Raw genomic sequence first — 5,772 nt, forward strand, 5'->3', positions numbered from 1 at the left:
TTTGTGAAGCCCAGTGACTAAGATCCTGGCATATGATTCCACTTTTATTTTCTGGTACAAACTACCCTTCAGTATCCAAGTATATCTGAATGTTGCACCCCTTTAGTTGCTCATAGTTTTCCTTAACCCACTTGTTGAATTCCTTTTTTTTTTTTTTTTTGGTACTGGGAATCAGACTCAAGACCCTGAGCTTGCCAGGCAGGTGCTTGTGCTGCTGAGCTATATCCTCAGCCCTGTTGAATTCCAATTCCTCCCACTTTCTTGGTCATTGTGACCACTGTCTGACCCTCAGAGTACATGTGCTTCCTGTTGTTCTGGCCCTTTTCCTGAGATGATCATAGTTAATTGAGTCCAGTACTAGGTCTTGCTGTCCCAGCCTCCTACAATTAATACAGTCATTGCCATTCATGACCTGACAGGTGACATCATTCTTCCTCCTTTATGCTATCTTTCTGCATTTTTATAAAGCATAGCTAACACAGTGTACTTTTTGTTTTAAGGATGTTTTCTGAACAGCTCCACTCTTGGTACTTGTGATATAGGCACTAAAATAGCTCTTACCTTTGAAAAATGTTATTGAGACAGGAACTTATGCGGTAATTGTTCTGCCACTGACAAAGAATATGTCTTCTAATGGAAGTGCTTTAAACATCTGAACTTCTGATTCTTTTCCTGAGGAATCATGGACATGCCTGCACGTCTCAATACCATTTTTAACATGTTTGCATAATTTGGAATTAAAATAAAAAAGAAAATGTACAGATAGCAAATAAAAACAAGACAGAATTTCTTAAATCCTTGCATGTTTTATCTTGGTTCAAGGGAAACATTGCTGGCAGATGTGCATGTTAACTTGTCTTTAGATGCTGTTTACATAAATCTATGGTATCGTCCAATTTGGCCATACAGGAGCCTGCCTTCTTATCAGGATTCCCCCAGCATCACAAGACTTTGGTGTTCCTGCCTGGGCCTGTGTTGCTTTGAAAACTTTCTCAGCTGATCCTGGTCCTCGCTAGGCTTGCCCACAGCTGCTGTTGAATGTTTGTCAAAGTAGGCAGTGTGCTCTACTTTCTTTATGACTCCCTTATTGTCTGCTCCCATGGCTTACAATAGTGTAGGTTCAGTAATTCTTTGAGCACCTGATCCACCCACACTCCCTGCTGTGTGACTCCATGCTTATAAAACACATGTAACCAATGGCTGTACAACTCTGTGTTCTGTCAGGGTGTCTCCTACATGGTCACACTGGACAATATCATAGATTTATTTAAGTAGATTCAAAAATAGGTTAACATGGACATCAGCCATTAATATTTACTGGGAACCAAGATAAAACATACAACGATTTAAGAAATTCCATTTTGTTTTCATGTGCTATTGGTACATTTGCTGGCTTTATATTAGTTCAGAATTATGCAAACATGTTATAAATCAATAAATAAGGAAGCCCCCACAACTTCACTGATTAATAAAAAAATACTTGGAGTTCTTGTTAAGAATACAAGTTGCAAGGACCTACTGTGGCCCTACTGCATTAGAATTTTGAGGGGAGATAAGAATCTGGAAAACAATACTAACAAGTGCCATCTGGGAGTCTTATCATCCGGGAAGACTGAAGAATGCTGATCCAGAAGATGAGGGCATACTTTGGAATTTTCTGTGCTATGGGTGGGGGCCTGTGGGCATGGGACAAGTTCATAATGGCCTATACAAGAACGAGAGGCACACACGATGCGAAATTCTCCCCCAACCTGTGCCCTACACACCCAGACTCCTCATAGTCCCTAGATTAACCCCAAGCTCTTCCCACATCAGACATTGCCCCCACTTTTTGCTAGTCTGGAAACTCATATCACAGCTCTTCAACTGATGAAGTCCTATTCGTCCTTTGGCACTTTCTCAAAAAGCCTTCCCACAGCTCAACTAAGTCAAGTTTCCTGTCAAGATCTCTTAACATCCTCACTTCACAGCAGTCATTACTCTCTGTGATGATGAGTCTCGTGGGATAATGTTTTACTATCTGTCTCCTGTACCAGAGACTAAGACACTTGGATCCAAGGCATGCCTTCTAGGGTTGTATAAATGAAGTTCCCCCTTGAGATAAGACAGGGTAACCTATTGGGTACATGTGGGGAGCTGTATGGAGTCCAGCAAAGATTTTGCAGAAAGAGTAATAAAGGAAGCATTGGAGAAAGAATGCAATTTACCAACCAACAGAAAGGTGATAGAGATAACTGCCTAGAAGGACACAACTTACAAAGGTAAGGAGGGACCAAAGCATGTCTCATTCAGGAAATAAAGATTGCTGATGATAGTAGAGTGAAAAGTACAAGTTGCCCATGGAGAAGGGCAGAAAACACACTCTAAAGAGCTGTGCTACTAACAAATCTATCTGCTCCTCATCCTGAAACTTTTAAGGATAAGAACTTCTAGGGACTTTAAAGATTTTAAAAAAGGAAAAGTTATGATTCTATGTGAATTACAAAAGAGCACATTGGCTGCAAGATGACAACCCTACCAGCCCTACCAACACAACCCTACAAAGAGTATCACATCACTGCCAGGGCCATTATAGAGCTGAAAAGTGTGAGCTGAGTAAGTGAACAAACAAATGCAAGCATACATCAATAAATGAATACAGGTATGAATAAAAGTACTCGCGAGTAGCATGTAAAGATGGAGCAGGGTGGCAGGGAGAGTCCTGATGCCATGAAGGAGACAAGCACATGCAGTGCTGGGAAGTCATTTGGGGAGAGGTAAGAAGAGTGCGTGCCCTGAGGTAAGCAGCAGAGGGACTGGCGTGACAGAGAGGAGCGGAAGCATGCCAGGTGGGTGGAAGGCTGTACAGATGCCCTGGAGAAATGAGACAGCAGACGTAGCCCCAAATAAGGAGCCAGCCAGCTTGAATTAGGCAGAGAGAACAATCAGGCTGTGATGAAAGTGAGGGGCAGTTAGATAAAGAGTGACTCATGATCAGTTGTGATTTGACGTAAGCAGAAACTCAGACATCCTGCAGAGTTCAGAGAAGGAGAGAGATGATCAAAACAGCACTTGTAGGGAATGACTCATGCTCTTTGTGTAGGACTGAATGAAATGACAGGACTAAAGATATGTGAAACCAGCCAAGTGGCTGTGGCCATTAAGTTGCATCCAGTTAAGAATCAAAGTGTGGGCTCTGTTTATGTGGGTATGTCCTGCCTAGTTCTCCTACAGGCTTGGTGCACCTGGCTAGGAGTAATAGCTGTACCCAGGAGGTAGGGCTGGAGTTCCAGGGTTGGGGTGTGGAGGACAGAGATTTGGAGTGACTTTCACAGAAGCAGTAGGAAAAGAACCAGCGAAGTCACAAGTTTCTAAATGTCTACATATTTCAGAACTGAATGGAGAATTGCAAGGGAAGATAAGTCTGAAAACAGGAAATCATGAACTTTTTCTTTCTTTAGCATGGGCCATAGTGTAACATAATAAAATAAACTTAGCCGTTATGATGAGAATTGTGGACATGGAAAGGGGCTGAGAGTATTATTTTTCAGATCCCCATGACTGCTGAGGTTTGAAGAGACAGAAGTTAATCCCAAAGAACATTTTCTAGAGTTCTTCATTTTTATAGGATATTCAGTTCTATTTGATACTCTGGAAAATTACCATTATGCTATTGATAATTGCTGAAATCCTCCCCTTCTCATTTCTTCCCTCTCCTTTCGAGAATGGTTCCAACTTTATTGTCTAGTTGTCTAAATTATTTCATGGACTATGTCAAGTTTCTGAAGATAGACTTGATGACTCCATAAAATACTCCATGACCCCAACCATGGTGCTACTTCACCCAAACCATCCTGATGACCTTATCTGATTTTGAGGAGTCTTCTAACCAGTTTCCCCTTCTCTAGCTTGCTGACTTTCCATTATACATTCATCTTGCAGCCAATGTGCTCTTTTGTAATTCACATAGAATCATAACTTTTCCTTTCTTAAAATCTTTAAAGTCCCTAGAAGTTCTTATTCCTTAAAAGTTTCGGGATGAGGAGCAGATAGATTTGTTAATAGCACAGCTCATTAGAATGTGTTTTCTGTCCTTCTCCATGGGCAACTTGTACTTTTCACTCTACTATCATCAGCAATCTTTTTATTTCCTGAATGAGACATGCTTTGGTCCCTCCTTACCTTTGTAAGTTGTGTCTTTCTAGCCAGTTATCTGTATCACCTTTCTGTTGGTTGATAAATTGCATTCTTTCTCCAATGCTTCCTTTATTACTCTTTCTGCAAATCTTTGCTGGACTCCATACAGCTCCCCACATGCTCCCAATAGGTTACCCTATCTTATCTCAAGGGGGAACTTCATTCATATGCTCATTTTTTCTATTGGAACTGAAATATTGGTCCTATCTGCATTTTCTATATCTAGAATACCTAGAACGTTATAGAAACTGATAAGCTTTTTAAAGAAACAAAGAAAGAAAAAAGCAAGGAGTGAGAGGAAGGGTGAAGTAGAACAAGGGTAGAAGAAAAGATCTTTCCCCTTCCTCCAAATATATTTTCTGAAAAGACTGAGAAGAAAGAAGGAGAGAGTGAGCCGAAGTCACCTCTACAGGAATAGTCCAAACTGAAGACCAAATGAATTACATACATGTGGCTGCCTTCCATTATTATAAACTATTATTTAAATTCCTCTTAACTTCAACAGTTTCACAGCTCATACTACAATAAGCCTGAATACCAGGGGCAGTGCTAGTGCAGGGTGGTAGTGCAAAAGTGAACAGACTTCAGTATCGCCCCAAAGCCTTCACAATTCCTCAAAGGAACATTGAGACAAACACTGTGTAAATGCCTGACCAAGTCCTGATGTAGGCAGGGGAAGGAGTAGCTACATTTACCTGATAACAGTGCAATTTGTGAAGGTTTCATAAGGGATATAACTCAAAGGATGAGCAGAAGTGCACCATCATTGGAAGGGGAGGGAAACTATACCAGAGAGAGGACCAGGGCATCTTTGGAGAAGAGCAGAGTTGGGAATGAGTGGAATTTGACCTAATACCTTTCTTTGTGTCTTTTAGGAGCTCGTGAGTCAAATGATATTAAGATGTAGTATTATCTCCTTCCTCAAATATCTTCAGATCTGTAATTCTGCCATCTTCCTCAGCTGCTGCAACAACACCAGATGCCCTCCTCTATCTTGCTCCCACATCCTGTTTGTCCACTGCACTGAGTAATTTCTGCTCTCCTCATTCTTCCTGACATCCCCCCTTTGTGTTCTTAATCACTCCTCCCTCCCCTCCCACCAGAAGATAGTTCACCACCAGCTTCTCCCATCAGACCATGCCCAAGGAGATGTGGTGATAGTCTCCCTGGCCTCCAGGCATCCTAGTATACTCCTCCTGAGAGATATTCTGGTCAATAGTTCATTTTATTAACTTATTACAAATGATCCATCACAATTCATCATTCATAGGAAAAGGCTCTTCTGGTCATTCTGAGAGAAAAATGCATGACAATGCGACTGATGTGACACTGTGCTCAAAGGCTGCCAATCCAGCCGGTCCCTTCCTGCCTGCCATCCAAGGAGAACGCTGGGAAAGGAACAGGCTACTACCGCAGCACATCCCCCAAACACTTGCACGCCTGAGTTTCTCTTGAGTGCAAACTGTGTCTTAGTCAACCACTGGTCAGCAGCATCTTATGGCCACTCACGTTTGAAGCCTCTTTTGTGACCTGGGAGACACTTTGGGGGACTTTACAGAGATTAATATTTGCTGGTCAACTGACAGGCACTAATGT

This window comes from Chinchilla lanigera, unplaced genomic scaffold (assembly GCF_000276665.1).
Source record: "Chinchilla lanigera isolate Chin_1 unplaced genomic scaffold, ChiLan1.0 scaffold00010, whole genome shotgun sequence".
Lineage (NCBI taxonomy): Eukaryota > Metazoa > Chordata > Mammalia > Rodentia > Chinchillidae > Chinchilla > Chinchilla lanigera.